At 38.5% G+C, this 15,614-nt stretch overlaps 1 protein-coding gene across 8 annotated transcripts in view; it reads left to right on the top strand.

Moving 5' to 3' along the window:
* Positions 1 to 15,614, top strand: part of MACROD2 (mono-ADP ribosylhydrolase 2) — an 882,739-nt gene that overhangs the window by 421,561 nt on the left and 445,564 nt on the right. The window lies entirely within an intron of this gene.

Genomic DNA, 15,614 nt, shown 5'->3' with positions numbered 1-15,614 from the left:
TTTCCAGATCTTTTTATTTTTGCCTCTTAATTTTTGCCATCTTCATTTGATATGTGTAGCAAGGATAAGGGGAGTGTCAGGGTAAGTGATTCAGTTAGTTAGGATAAGAAGGGTCTTCTTTGGTATATGGGAAGAGATGAAGGATAAAGAGAGGAGAGGGAGATAAGGATATACAGCTCTCATGATCTGTTAGGATCTAAACCAAAATACTTCAGCTTTGTTCCTGCAATGGAGAGGGGGGCTCCCATGAAAAAGTAGCCTTCTCCTTGTGATAACAGCTGGGAATAGTCAGGCTAACTCACATTTGTTAAAGAAAAAGGAAAAAATAGTCTTTAGCTTCTGTTTTGAAAAGTTCGTGCTAACAAAAATATCAGATTGGTTCCTTTGCCTGTTGCTTGGCAGACAGAGCTGTGCCAGTGCCACCCCTGCTCTGATTGCAGCACAGTGGCTGAATGACATCTCTGCCCTGCTGTGAGGTTTTTGCCAGACTTGGTTTTCTGAACTTCCCATGGGGAGAGGGAAGAGGAACTGTTTGAAATTCTACTTGAATGATGATTTTTAAGTGAATACTTATTACAGGTGGGTCAGCACCCACCCATAAGTGTTGGCTGTGCCTAGTGACACTTGTGTGCAGCAGCTCTTCAGCACGAGTGTGCGTCCCTGGCACTGCTCCGAGCCTGGGCTGGCCCGTGTCATCCACCCAAAGGGTGCCATGAGTCTGCTGCTCTGTAAGGTGCTTCTCTACAGTGAAACAATGCCAGAAGACATTACAAACCTATTTCTGCTCTATGTCCTGAGAGAAATGGGTTTGAGAGGCTGAGAGAATGGGGTTTGTTCAGCCTGGAAAAGAGACGGCTTTGGGGTGACCTTAGTGCAGCCTTCCAGTATCTGAAGGGAGTGTTGAGGAATACATCTGGTGCAGGTAGCTGGGCATGCAGGTTGAGTTCTGGGTGGGAGCCTGACACAAGAGGCCATGAACTTCGAACGCATTGGATAATGAAGGGCAGGAAGATGGATAGTGCCAGCCAGGTGAATGAACATGGAGAGACACAGCAGGAACCGAGGACTCAGGAGGAAGAGTGCAACTTGAGTGGGGGTAGACTGTGAAAGGGGTTCCTTTGCTGGGGTCCATCCTCGGAGGCACCATCTCGAGTTGTTGCTCTGTTGCTGTGCTGTAAATAAATTGCTTTATAGAATGAGGCATATGAGACTCTGTCATGGGAAACCCGGGGTCGAACCAGTGAGGAAACCTAGTCTGACTGTGTGAGTGTGGGCTGTGCAGGGAGTCAAGTGGGGACCCATCGGGTCACTGGAGCCACCATGAAGGGACTTCAGTGCCAGCTGTGATAGTCTCTGGCACTGGGAGTGTGACTGCCAGAGAGTCTTGTGGATGGTCAGAATGGGAAATTTCCTTAACAGGAGCCTAAAAGAAAGTTGAAGAGGGACTTCTTACATGAGAGGTAGTGACACGATAAGGGAGAGTGGATCCAAATTGACAAAGAGTAGGTTTTGATTGGATATCGGGAGGAAGTTCTTCCCTGTGAGGGTGATGAGGCCCTGGCACAGGCTGCCCAGAGAAGCTGTGGGATGCCCCATTTCCAGAAGTGTCCAAGGCCAGGTAGGATGGAGCTCTGAGCAACCTGGTCTAGTGGAAGGTGTCCCTGCCCATGGCAGAGGGGTTGGAACTGGATGATCTTCATGGTCTTTTTTCAACCCAAACCATTAAGTGATTCTGTGAGCTTATATATCAAGTGAGAGGGGATGGGAGGGAAGCAGGGACAAAATCCAGGTATTGTTCTGTCTCTTCTCTTCTACACAGCAGCACAGCTGCCAGAGGTTATTATATCTTTAATTGTTTCAAGTAACTGTAGTGGCTTTCAAGTGTAGAGGATCAAGAAAGCCCTTCTCCAATACACTGCTCATTTCTCTCTGGAAAGTTTGTCTCATGTTATCAGTGAGTGTTATTTGTGAACAAACTGTACCCTAGTACTACTTTCCTATGCTATTCTTGGGAAAATTTCTGTATAAATCTAAATTTCCCAATTCCTGATTTTAAAGAGTGTGTTTTCAGAACACCAGGGGTGTTGTCCATAGGATGATGCTGCTGTTTGACATTCTGCTCTTTACAATAAGTTAAATTAAAAGTGGAATGGGAATTCTCAGGAAGATCTATGGAACAATGTTGTCCTGAAGCTGAATATAAGCTGGTTTTCTGTTTTAAGAAGCCACGTGGCTTAAAAAATTATTGGGACAAAGCATTTGGCATCATTTGACCACTCAGTTTTTTGCATTGTCAATTCAGTTTAAAACAGAATCTCTGACTATATTTTTAGCCAGTGTTTCTTTTTTAAATATTCTCAAGTTCATGGAAAACTAAGTAGCATTTAATCTATAAACAAGATCTGACTTGATAATACCCTGTACTAATGATTCTAGTAATGGTGTAATAGGAAGTCCATTGGAAGCTCCTGATAATTTCCAGCTTTTTTCTTCTTCATTGCATTTGAGTTTATAGGGCTTTGGAACATTCCCACAGTCACAATTGTCCCCCAGTTAAGATGAGGACATGTTTGAATTATTTAATTTTCCATGCCCTGTAATATAGTAAATCTTCTAGATATTTGTGAAGACAGTAACGGTAGAGACTTGGTACTGTGGTACCTGGTTCTCTTCTTGTGAAGATGTGCCAGAAGGTAGGATTAAGTACTTTAGTCAGAGTATTTCCACTCTTTTTTTGAGCTTGAAATTCTATTTCCAAGTTAGTAGAAGATGAAACAGTTCTGTTTGTGAGTAACCTTAGAATGTATGTGCTTATTCTGTGGTAGTGTGTTTGCCTTAATAAAAATAGCAAGATAGAAAGGAGAACTAAAAACTCTTTAAGGCTTAGACGTTTTTTCCTATTCTAAGCTAATGGAAACAAGCCCTGTGGTTCCAGTCTACTCACAGTTGCTTAAAACAAATAGCTGAATCTGAATGTATTCGTAATTAGGGGCTTTTGACTACCTTTTTTTCTTCTGATTTCCCTCCATACTTTTTTATTCAGTTTGTGATACCTATAGTTCATACACAGTAATAAATCTCATAAGCTATCAGACAAATTACATTCTACATTCTTCTTCTAAATATTTTGAAATATGGAAATATTTAACAAGCAAGAGATTATTTTCAGGATACCTTTGTTGAAGCTCCCCAAATTGGCAAAACGTGGAATCATAGAATGGTTTGGGCTGGAATGGACCTTAAAGATTATTTAGTTTCAATCCCCATGCCATGGGCAGGATTGCCACTTACTACACAAGACTCAGGGCCCCATCCAGTCTGGCCTTGAACGCTTCCGGGGATGGGGTGTTGACAACCTCTCTGGGCAACCTTTTCCACTCATTCAGCACCCTCACAGTAAAGAACTTCTTCCTAACATCTAATCTAAGCTTACTCTCTATCAGTTTAAAACAAAATCTCTGTGTGACTAATGGAATACATTGGTATTAGAATGTGAAAACTTTTTTTTTTTTTAAATAGATGTTTCACTTTTATATGGTAATAAAATGCTGAATTCTACATAAAATGTACTGGACTTAATATACTTTTTGATTTTGAGAAAATCTTTGTCAGTTGCATCTGACTGTTGAATAAGACTGCAATTATAATATGGTAAATGGGATGCCTCTTGGTGATGAAATCATAAGAATATTTTTCCTTGCCCCTTCCCTCAAGGCCATGGAAATTGAGAAGAATTTCAGTGGGTGCATGTGTGTGCCTGGTTTTTAGACTTGGATTTTAAACAAATGCAGGATGAAACTGTAAGTTGTGCATTTTTAGGTATGCATCATTGGCTGCTCTTTTGCAGTTTTAGTGCTCTGAAAGAATGGTTGCCTTGATCGTATTTAAGTCATGAGAGATGAGTGATTCTGGCAAATCGAGAATGTAAAAGAGATGTTTCCACTGTTTAAAAATGCAGGAGTATATTCACTGATTTGTTAAATCTTCATGTAAATGCCTGGTGTGTATTCATTTAGCATGTTGTGTGGACTGGCAGGTGGATGACTAATGGATTGCTTCATATTAGTCAGCAGATGCAGAGGTGAAGAAGAGAAAACACCCAGAAACAGTTAATTTATCTGTTCATCCCACCTGAGCAGCTCTTAAAACTCCTGCAAGACTGAGCTGCCTCTCCAGTTTTCATAATGTAATGTAGCATCTACATTAATTAGTGGTTTTGGTAAGAGGCCAAAAGGAATGTATTTGTTTCTTAATAAGAAAATAATTATTGTATAATTTTCTTTGACTGCATCGGCATTTTGCAGTAGTTTTCATATGAGTTAATGAGAATCTCTTTGCAGAAGAATAATCTTTCCTCTTTTGGTGGGTAAAATTCTGTGCGGGAGTGAAAATCCTACTGGCCCATATGTTTGTAATGTCTGTAGCACTGAGTACTGCTCAGAATACACATATTCCTTTATCTTTATTTTCCATGCTTTTTAGGAATTCTGTGTTGGTTGTTTACATGAGTAGTTAATGGACTTGATTTTTTTATTCTTAGTGGGAATGGCCCCTCCTGATGTGCTAGAAGGTCATCTGCTAATTTGTTAAGTGTATAACTCAAGGAAAATGAGTTCATTTACTGTATACACATTAAAATTAATATAATTTTTATTTAAATAGATTAGTGTCTGCCACTTGCTAACTACCCCACCTTATGTAATGGAAACCAGACAGTCTGAAGGAAGGTAGGTACTGGTGGCAGAAGATTTTTAATTACCTTTTTTCCTAGAGGTTGTAACAATGCTGTCCAAACCTATTTGATGTTTCAATACTGCTCTTTCTCCCCACTGCCCACCCGTCCATGATTTGTGAACAGATCATTTAACAAATGATCATCTAAACCCTATGGCTCTAAAAAAGGATAGAAAAACTGGTAGGCAGGAAAGATCCTCTAAATGCAGGGGAATTAAGTGCTTGATACTATTGATAATGGTATGGCCATCACATGGCTGACATTTCTTAGTTGACAGAAAGATGAAAAGAAAAGCAAGCATTTAGACCATCTGTATGTCTTTAAAGTGATTTGGGATCTAAGAAGACATCTGATTTCACTAAAGAAGCTAAACATTCCCAAGAAGACAGCAGTAATAGCAGGAGCTAAAGGGTGATCCTATTTTATTTTTCTGAAGGATAATGGGAAACAGCTCATCAGAGATAGCTCCCATTTTCTCTAAGAAGAGGCACAATTTGCTTAAACTGGAAGACAAAATGGCACCATTCTCCAGGCCTAAAATATTTTAATTTTCTTTAATGAGATTTTCTTTCTGCTTCTTCCCCGTGCACTCAAAAGTTTTGGCTTGGAATGGATCCCATGGCAGCATTGCTTTGGTACAGTTAGCCTTATAGTATCTATTTACTTTTGTCACATGCTTGATAAAGATTAAAATGGCATCGTTGTTTGGAAGAATACCAGGGAAATGATACTCTAAATAAATAATATACCATCTAAATAAAAACAACCAATTGTCTGTACCCAGGAAGGGTAAATATCCCTACTAAAACTACCAGCAGTACTTTCTTGGGTCAGAATGAGCATGAACATTGAATGTATTTTTCAGATCTGTGGAAAATAATTTTGCGGAATAACGAGTTATTAATTATTAATGTCATTATTATGCAGTGAGACATTTGGACTCTTACTGTGTGTTTCCAGATTGTGGATAGGTCATGGTTTTGGTGTTCAGAGAGCTTCAAGTTTTGGGGGGAGTGAGGTTTGCTTTGGCATGATTTCTGCTTATGACAAAGCTATGAGCAGAAAAGTATATGTATTTCTTGAGTAGGAGGTTACTTGCAGGGTCATGGCTCTTGGATCATCTGGCTCTGGGATGATCTTGATCTACAAGACTGATGGTAGTGCATTTTCCAGCAGCATCCTGCAAACAGATAGGATCTCCTTCCTTTTGTGTCACATTAAAGAGCTCATCTCTTCCCTCTCCGTGCAGGGCAGCAGGTACATGTGGCTACTCACCACTGCTTAAACAGCCCAGCTTAAAGGACTGATGTGTTGTCTGACTAGAAATGACAAAGATTTCCCACTGTAGTCTGGTTTCCTTTGGGTGTTTCTAGTTGGTTGACTCATCATTGGAAGCTGTTGGCTTTTGGCAGTGCATACATCAGCTCAGAGCTACGGATGTTTCCAGCTGTGCAAATTAAAAATCCTTACCTAGTGCTTGCTGTATCAATTTAGGATGGCTACTTCATGAAGGTGAAGTAGCCTATTATCCACCTAGTTCATGTTAGTGGATAATAGTTTGTGGTTGATTAGCAAATAAACATGTAATTTTTTGCTGTTGCCTGTGCTGGCACCTGGAGATGAATGAGGCAAATGCTCCAGAGAGCTCATCTCGCAAAGGTGATGAATGCAAATACTCCTAAATTGGTAGCCTCATCATTTCTCTGAAATGCAAAGAAGTAGGTCCAAATTTGGCAATTCTAATAATATGATCTGTTAAATACAGAAAGGAACTTTAACTCCTGACTTTTGAATCTTTCATCTGTAGGTCTGGAGGTTCTTTTGAAGAACTATCAGTGGGAAAAGACCAGTTTGTTTTTTTTTTAATCAAGAAAGCTTTATTCACAGGTATATAAGTTAGTTTATCTTTTAAAAAAACAGCACTTACTTTTGAATGAATACAGTAGTTTCTGGCAAATAGGTTTAACCCAGTTTTTCAATACAACATCTGTCTGGGAAGGTTGCAGGGATGATACCTTGACTTGTAAATGTGACTGTGGAGTCAAAGTTGTGTGTTACGGATTTGTATTTCTAAAGGCAAATACTTTTTGTCACCAACAAAATTATCATGACCTTCAAATGGATATGGTTATCCCTTGGAAAGAAAAACTTGTATAATGATTTTTCATTGCAAAGGAGTGGTGAAAACATTGCATATGAAGATGAGCTAGTCTTAGGTTGCATAAGGTCATACTTGTACAGGTTTTCTTTTTAATCTGAAGTGCCCCTTCATAGGCTAATCTTGTAATAGTCAATCTTGGTATAAAAGTCACCTTATCAGTGTAGAAGGAAATAATACTTAAAAAAAGAGCTTTGGCTGAGTAACATTCTCAAAGAGCACAGCCTTGTTGAAGATGCCATTTTTAGATACTGTACAATTTTACACATTTTTCTTGGTTTCTGTCCAAACCCTTAAAATAATGGACCAGTTACATCGGGGACTTGCAAAGGACTTCCTTCTATGTTCTCTACGTGAGATCATTTTGTGTCTGTTGTAGTTGATGCTTAAAATGGTTTACCTTACAGTTTTAAGACCAGAGAGCAATCATGACATAAAATGTGATACTTTACAACATTTGTAGTTGTGTCCTCATTTATGACGGTATAAATGCATTGTGCGGATAACTGCATCCTAGTGGGCTTAATGGTATTGATAGAATATCTCTAGTCTTAATCAGTCCCTGGAGCAACCTAAATCTGTATATAATGAGCATTCTGGAAACAGTGTGTCTATCCTCTATTGTTAGAAATCAGAGCTTAGTGGTTTTTTTTTTTTTTTGCTTTTGTGATTGGTCTGATGTTCAACTTGAGTAAATTTCATTCACATTAACCTTCAAGTAAGGAGCTTCAAGTTGTTGGTTGTTTTTTCATGTCTCAAGTGTTTTGGTTCTCCTTTCTTTGTGCTTTTTATCAAAGGAAAGTGAAATGGAGTTAATAACTTTTAGTTGTATCAACGTCTTTTATATTCTTTGTTTAAAAAGAACTTATTTCAGTTGTTTGCATAAGGAATGAAAATTAAAAACAGGTGGTATCAGCTCTGTTGCACTTTTAAAGAGACGCTAACAAGGCTGCTGGGTTTATAAGCTTATTGACAGAAAACAAATGAATTTCATCTCTTTTCTTCTCTTCACTGCTTCTTCCTTCCTTTTCCTCTTAGTTGCGCTTTTCTGGGCAGGCATAATAATTGAAGTGTACAACACATGATTGTTACTGACTGACAGCATGGCAATGTGATCCAGTCTGCACATGGCTCTTGACTTGGCTGCATGTGAATTGGAGTCAGTTGTTTCACAGCTTCCTTCAGGAAAGATTTGAAAATAACTGAGTAAAGGTAGATTAAATATTGGTGCCTTACAAGACCCTGATCCAGGAGTAAAATACTCAAACTTAATTTAAGGCTCTGAAAAATACTGTCAATATTTTAAATAGAATAGTACAAGAATTGCTGTGTAACTTTTTGTCACTAATGTTACCCAACTTTGTGAGTTGTTTCTCACTCAGAGACATAACTCAAGGTGGAATTCTCTTCTGAGGGTTTTTCTTGGGTTTGCTGTAAGTTTGTTGGGTTTTCTGGTTTTTGTTAACTAGTCCCAATGTACAGATTGTGGAAGGTAACACCAATGTTCTACAAAGTAGTCCTTTAGCTGGTGCCATGGATGTTCAGTTACCCAAGATAATTCTGTTTCCTTCTCCACTGAATTGTTTTCCACTTTTCCTTCTCAGCATTCCTTTTTTTGTGCCTTCATATGTAGATCTGCCTTTTAATGGATGATCTTGTTTTCTCTTCTACGTCAAGGCATTGTTTCACATTTCTTCATCCTTTTACTTTGCTGATGTTGGGGGTTTTTTAAGAGCAGTGTTGCAAGACCTTCAAGCATATATGTTGGTACATGTTTAGAAAAGATGAGCTGTGTCCATGTAGGTTTTTCTACACAGTAAAAACAACACCAAGAATGTCTGGGTCTGTGCTGCAAGGAGAGGTGTGCTATGGAGCACGTTACTAAACACAGTTTCCCTCAACATGTGTACGTTTATTGTCTTGGTTGTGTATTTTCCAGCCCTTTCATACGGAGATAGTATTGAGCCAAGGAAGAAAATAAATAGCTGAAAAGGAGGCAGAGAATGTGCCCAGTCCTTTGTATCATCTGCTAAACAGGGTATTATCCAGTTGCAGACATTCTTGGCCATTTGAGCAGAGATTTATCTAATAAGTATTTTATGTCTTGCATGTATTCCCTTCGCATCTATCACCGAGCTGGGACTTTTCACTGTTGCCTCTGATTTAAATGGAGGAGACTCCTGCATGTGTCCTGTTGCAGAATATGCATGCAAAAATGAGACTTACCCTGGTCGTCCTTTGCACAACAGGAACGAACATATTGCACTGCATGTTACCATGTAATACAGGATATACTTTGTTCTGGTTTGGGTTTGGTGTTGAGTGGCAAAAGCATGTGGAAGTATGTAAGAGATCTAGTACACATTTGTTTTTCAGTGGTTGCATAATGCTTTGTTCTGGGTTTCTCTTGGATTTTTCAGTTTTCATGTATGTTCTCTGAAACTGCTGATCATGTTTGAAGAAAAGCATTAGGTGGGAAGTGTCATGTCTTTGTCATGAGTTGAAATATTGCAAGTAATATTTCTGTTGAAGGATTTGTTATGAAATACCCAGATTTTCCATATATTTTTAGTATATGAATTTATTTTATAGATGAGCAGGTCTTTAAAAACGTACATTTGTTTCATTTTTAATGCTGTATCATGACATACTAACAAGTTGCTATCCTTTACAGGTAAAGACAAATCCTTTTACATGAAACTTTGAGTACCATGAGTGAAATTTGCATATTACTTTATAAAACAATATAGGAAGCTGCAATTTAATGATGTTTACAGCAATCTGAAAGATGCAGAATTTTTTTCTGGTGGTGCCATACTGAAGAACATTTGTGCATAAAATTATGCTCATAACTTATTAAAGCTAGTGTGAAATTTAAATAAAACGGAGTTGAAATTGTACTGAAAATTGTTTAGTTGTGGAGGTTAGAAAATTACAAATCACGTCTGCTAAGTAGATAGGGGTTTTTTCCAGTTTTACATTTAACCAGATTTATTCCCTGTTCAGCCACATTATTTGCTTGTTAAATGCACAGGAGAATATTTTTTGTAAATTATCTAAACTTTTAATAGCTTATGCACACAGATTCCAAAGAGAATTAGTTCTGCCAACAGACATACATTTTAGATTACCTGCTAGTTAAAATGTCTAGATGCAGAGGTCAGGCAGATTTTGTATGTGTACTATAGATATGTCCCCCATAGCAGATCTGTGAACTGTTAAGATTCCCTGATCCAGGGTGAGTTGAATTGGAGGGGAGATTTCTCACCTGTTTTGGGTCTGTGTTTGCAAAGATGCAAAGATGGGGGGAATTGTTTAAAGCTTTTTTTTTTGTGCAGTTCACACAGTGCACAAAACGTATTAGTGTTTTGTATAATGCCATGTTTGAAACCAGAACCCTTCTTGGTCATCTTGCTGGGGTTCCTTCTAATTATCTTTCTGATCATGGAGAAAAGCAGCTGTTGGACTTTCAGAAGGAATACTGTGGGTGAGCCTGGTGCCACTCCTACATGTGGGAATATTGCTGAGGTGGAATCTCCATTTCCGCTCTGTGGGCTGGAGCAGCATTAAGCACTTCCCACATGAATTTGCAATGGAAAACAGAAGATAAGTTGGATGAATGTAGCCCCAGCTCATTAGAAAAAAACCAAACAAACCACCAGAATGTTTTGTACAAAAAGCCATTTATCTTGGGACCTCTTGTTTTGTTGCTTGGTTTATTGCACTGTAATTCTTTTATTTGTTGTCCATAAGGAACATCTCAATGATGTTTCTGTATAGTTAATCATTTTTTTTTTAACTACCAGTCAAAGGAGTAAGAACATGGCTGTGCCTAGCCAGAAGTTGCATTTCATGAAGCAAAACTGCAAGTTCACAGAATATTCAAGCTCAATTCATTAATTACCATTTTAAACAAGGTTTGTTTGGAAAAAAAAATTAAATTAAAAAAATCTAATTGAGAAGCTGACAGATTGATGCTCATAAAACACTTTGGAGGTACAGAGTGCTGTTTCCAGTAGAAGTCATTTAATCTCTTTGGGTTTTTTTTCATTATGGCATGGGTTTCGTTTTGATTCAGAATGAGCTGTTGCAGTTGGAGAGTTCACACTTGTAGGTACCAAAGGTGCTCGGCTTCACCCAGGCGCCTTGCTCCCCATCTGGGGATGTGTATCATCAGCACTACTCTGTCTTGCTGGTTAGTTATCTTTGTCTACAAAGCTGGAAAGAAAACACAGGAAAGAAAAATGTCTTTGCACAGCAATAATCAATAAGACCAGCAGTATTTTAGGCCTCTGGTGATCACAATTTAGTTGTTTTGAAAATAATCACGAGAAAGACTAATGATGTAGAACTTGTCATTTGCTGTTGTTGCTGAAAATTCAGAAGAAATTGTGTTAGGAATGGGATTAATTAAATATTCTGTTTATCTGATCTTGTTTGTGAATGTTTAAAATATTGACTGTAAATTGTACTACAAGGTTTTAAATCAATGGCCAGCTTTACTGCCCTTCAAGAAGAGTAAGAACCTGGGGGTCTCCACACACCCTGCCAGGTCCAGCTCCGTTTTAACTACTGGGAGTTGAAGCAGCTCTCAGCACAAGCTCCTGGAATAGTACTGATTTTTTTGCTTGAAGAGGTTAATGACCTTTATCTAAAAAAATTACTCTTTTTTTAAATGAAAGTGGGTTAGACTAGAAGTGCCAGGATTTTTTTTTTCATTTTTATGTGTCAGATTGGAGGGGAAATGCTATATAATTTTCTGTTAGGTTTCTGCTAAGCAAATTAATTGGCCTACTGGAAAGTACTTTAGTTGTAAGTGAACAAACTAGTACAGTCTCTTTTTTCTAGAGTTAAAATGCAGATATATTTTCACTAGGATGACTTTCTTCGTTGGCTTTCCAAGATGAGTGAGCCAGATAAGTACCGATGGGTATTTGTCATCTTGAATGGTAAAGGCAAGTTTGCTTTTGGGAATAAAATTCCTAGGTTGAAGGAATTGCCAATGGGTTAGCATATGTCTTGTCCAGCAAGTAATATGCTATGTTCGGACCATTTAAGATAAAGAGCTACACATAAATAACTTAAAACTCAGAGGACATAAAAAGTGCAGCCTTTGAGATCCCAAATAATGTGTCTGAAGACAGGCTTGGGAACAAAATGTGATCTCCTTATGAATTTGTTGTGAATATAAAGTAAAATTTATTAAGAAGCAATTTTGACTGAGCTGTAGAACTGCATAGCAGCTGCTGTGAGGCCAAAAGCAACAAGGATACAAAGTGTAGAAATGTCCAGTGAACTCTCAGCTGGTTACTGTGGCCTGAAGGCTATCGTGGGCTGCTCATCATCAGGGAGAGAGTGTGTAAAGGCTTCTAAAATTAACAATATTTTTGAAGTTATGTTTTGCTGACCACAGTGTCCTCAGTGTGATAAAGATGGAAAAAGTGCCCAAGTGAGCATGGAGCTAGGAATTGCATGCCTGAGTTTGGGGTGTGGAGCAACAGTTTTGTATCAGTGCTGAGGCTACTCACTCACAGCTAAACTGCCTATTCCAAAGAAGAAAAGAGACTTTGTAGGAGATCTAGAAATCATGAATTAAGAGGAGAAAGGGTAGGAATCGTCTCAATTTACAAAAAAAAAAAAAAGAAGAAGATAAGTACAGAGTATAGGTCTTTCATATTATAAGGTTTCTGTTTAAAAAGATAGTAGTCATTAATTTTCTGTGTCTTTTGGGGAGAGCTCAAGAAGCGATTGGTTCTATTTGAAGCAAAGATGGTTTTCCGTGGATGTCCAAAACCCTTTTTTTAAGTCATAGACTGAAAATAATTTTAATGGAATTTCCTTTATAGAAGAGAATTCATATATACTTATCTGTTGATCTAAAGCAGCCTTGTAGATATGCAAATCTATTTTTGTAGAAGTTATATGGAAATGTAATTGCATAGAAAGCTTGAGACTACATAATGTCTTCCAGCTCCAAATTTCTGTGACCCTCTGGTGATTCCTTTTCTTGCTTTTGCCAAGAGAGCTATTTGAAATGTGCATTAGTAGTTACTTCTTGTGGTGGGTCCTTGAGAAAATGCACTGAAAATCATTTTAAGCTGCAGGCACTACAATCTGTAAGTCTGTTGTAATTTTTTTTGCCTTGGAGATTGAAGTAGTACACAGGGCTGTGCATGGAAATGGAAGAGAAGCCTCAGGCTACACCCTACTGCTCTCCTGGACTGGTACATGCTCTCTTGAGGTGATGGGAAGAAAGCTGCTTATGTAAACTGTGTTTACGAGTTTAAAGGCTGGGCTTCGTGATCAAAATGTAACACATGACAGTGTTTTAAAACATGTTCATGTGCTTGGGGAAAATAGTGGAAGGAGGATTCCTGATCTAGTGGGAGGTGTCCCTGCCCGTGACAGAGCAGTTGGAACTAAATGGTCTTTAAGGTCCTTTCCAACCCAAACCATTCTGTGATTAATTAAGTTTAGTTTACATAAGCAGATTCTCATGCAGTTCTTCGATACCCTATTCTTTCTTCCGAGTAAGTCTCACTTTCATAGGAGCTTGCTGAAAAACATCTGGTGGGAGGGGGTTGATCTGGTTTTCAGCCAATAAATTTAAATTTGCATTAAAATCAGGCAATATTCACTTCAGCAGGACTTCCCAGGATGTGGGTCAATGACTCATGGCTGGAGTTGTGTGTAGTGCTCCACTCCTTGCAAACAATCACAAGCAAATCTTCCCTATACTTGTTTCAGGGCTAATCATTCCAAACAATGATGCTTTTGTTGCTCCTTTGGAGTTTTACAGGACTAACAGTTTATAAATAATGCTTTTGGGCTGTTCTTACACCTCCATTATGTAGATTAGAAAGAAACAATAGTAATTTTTTTTATTACTCCAATGATCTTTGCTCATCACTAAAAGCCTCCATTTCAACACAGTGTGGGGAAAGTGTTGTACTGGGGGTTTCTCTGCAGTTGTACATGGAATCTGATGGAAGCTGGATATATGTGGCATGCAGAGGGCTCAGGGATAAGAAGTGGCCTGTGCTCATTTAGGTCAAGAGGCCTGTTCTCTTGGAGCCTGAGGTTCCCAGCAAAAATGTTTTCCAGCGTTCTCTTCTTTAGCACCATTCTAGGTACAGGACAGGGTTTCCTTTTACCAAGAATGACTAGAAACACATTGTATTAGAGAATGCTTAAAGTAACAAGCAAGCAGGCAGTAGAGACACGGATAAATTTTTTCCAATAATCTGCCTTTGATACTCTAGGATTTATTCAGTGAAAAAGGAAGTTAATATTTCGTGAGGCAACATAACCTATTGAACAAAACTTCAACATTTAAAATGTTGCACTTCTAAAGCTCTTTGAGTTATTATGAGTAAGGTTTCTAGAAATGACATGCTGCTGTGTGTCAGAACCTCTTCTAACATGACATCAAATGCAATCATTAAAGTTTTGGAATAAGTGAAAAGTGTAATTGAGTTCAGCAGCAGTATAGATAGGCCTTGTGGCTTATCCTGGAACTTTGTGACATCTTTGAAATGTAAACTGCTGTTCTTGTCTTCTGTTTGTTATATGTCGCTTCAGAAGGGTAACAGTATGTGTGGTGCCAGTATCTCCATAGTAAGGAAGATAAACGCAGGGCGAAAGAAGGAGCTTTAATATGCTACCAGAGTGGTCATTTATGGTTACTGGCTATATTTTTCTGTATGTGTGGGAGAGGGAGAGTAAAAATTTAACTTTCCAAATGAAAAGGAAGATGAAAGGCAGGGATAGAGTTTCACTGATTGAAAACAAGAGGGAGGGAGCCTGCTGTGCTGGAAAACTAAGGGAAACCTCTCCAGAGTGAAAATATTGGGAAGCAATTGAAGCCTTGTTACCAGTGTTAATGCTTGAGAGTGTCAGTGCTTTGTCTTGATTTTCTCTGATACCTGATCCAAGGGCAAGTTCCCTCTTTGGCATGTTTATGTTGCCCCCATCCCCAGATCCTGAGGCCCTAAAGGTGAAATGTGACTGATACATGCTGTGGAGATCCTTCCTTGTGTGGGATTTATTCCTGCAGAGTTTGGAAACCCATGAAAGCAGCAGGGCAGTATTTGGGCCCACCAGGTCCATTTTCAGCTCTTGTGTGCTGCAGAGCTTCTTTGCTGCCCTGGCAGGGGTTTCTGAGCGTACTTGGCTTGTAGGAGGAATCTGCAGTATCCGTAATCTTCTAAAGTAATAATTGTTTTTCTACAGGCTATTGTAAACTTTATGTTAAAGTTCTAGTGAAAATTTTAGTTGGAAATTGTATAGGAGACTTGGTGAAATTTGAGATGCTCTGGGCACCTCACTTCTGAAACTTCCACCTTGAATATAAAATATATTTTCCAAGCAAAATGCAATTGACTTTGCATGCAAATATTTGCCTTTGTAAATATCTTTAAACTTTAATTAACGGGAAGGTATTTTTTGGCTTTGCTGCTGTGGTTCAGTTCAGGCCAACTGCTACCAACATGGAAAAAGATACATTTACGTATTGCGTGTTTGCATGTGAGCTTTGACTTTCAGTGTGTGCAATATCATTAGCTTATGGTTTGTTGGTTTGGGAAGGCTCATGTTGAATATTAAGGAAAGAATTTTGGAAAACTTATTCTAGCTAAAAAATTTAATCAGTTGCATATTTTGATGCTTATGCTTGTAGTTCAGGTTTTCCCAATGCACAGGACAGAAAAAACCTTGAAAACA

Source organism: Corvus moneduloides, chromosome 3, assembly GCF_009650955.1.
Source record: "Corvus moneduloides isolate bCorMon1 chromosome 3, bCorMon1.pri, whole genome shotgun sequence".
Classification (NCBI taxonomy): domain Eukaryota; kingdom Metazoa; phylum Chordata; class Aves; order Passeriformes; family Corvidae; genus Corvus; species Corvus moneduloides.
This window is presented reverse-complemented; position numbering and strand designations above follow the sequence as displayed.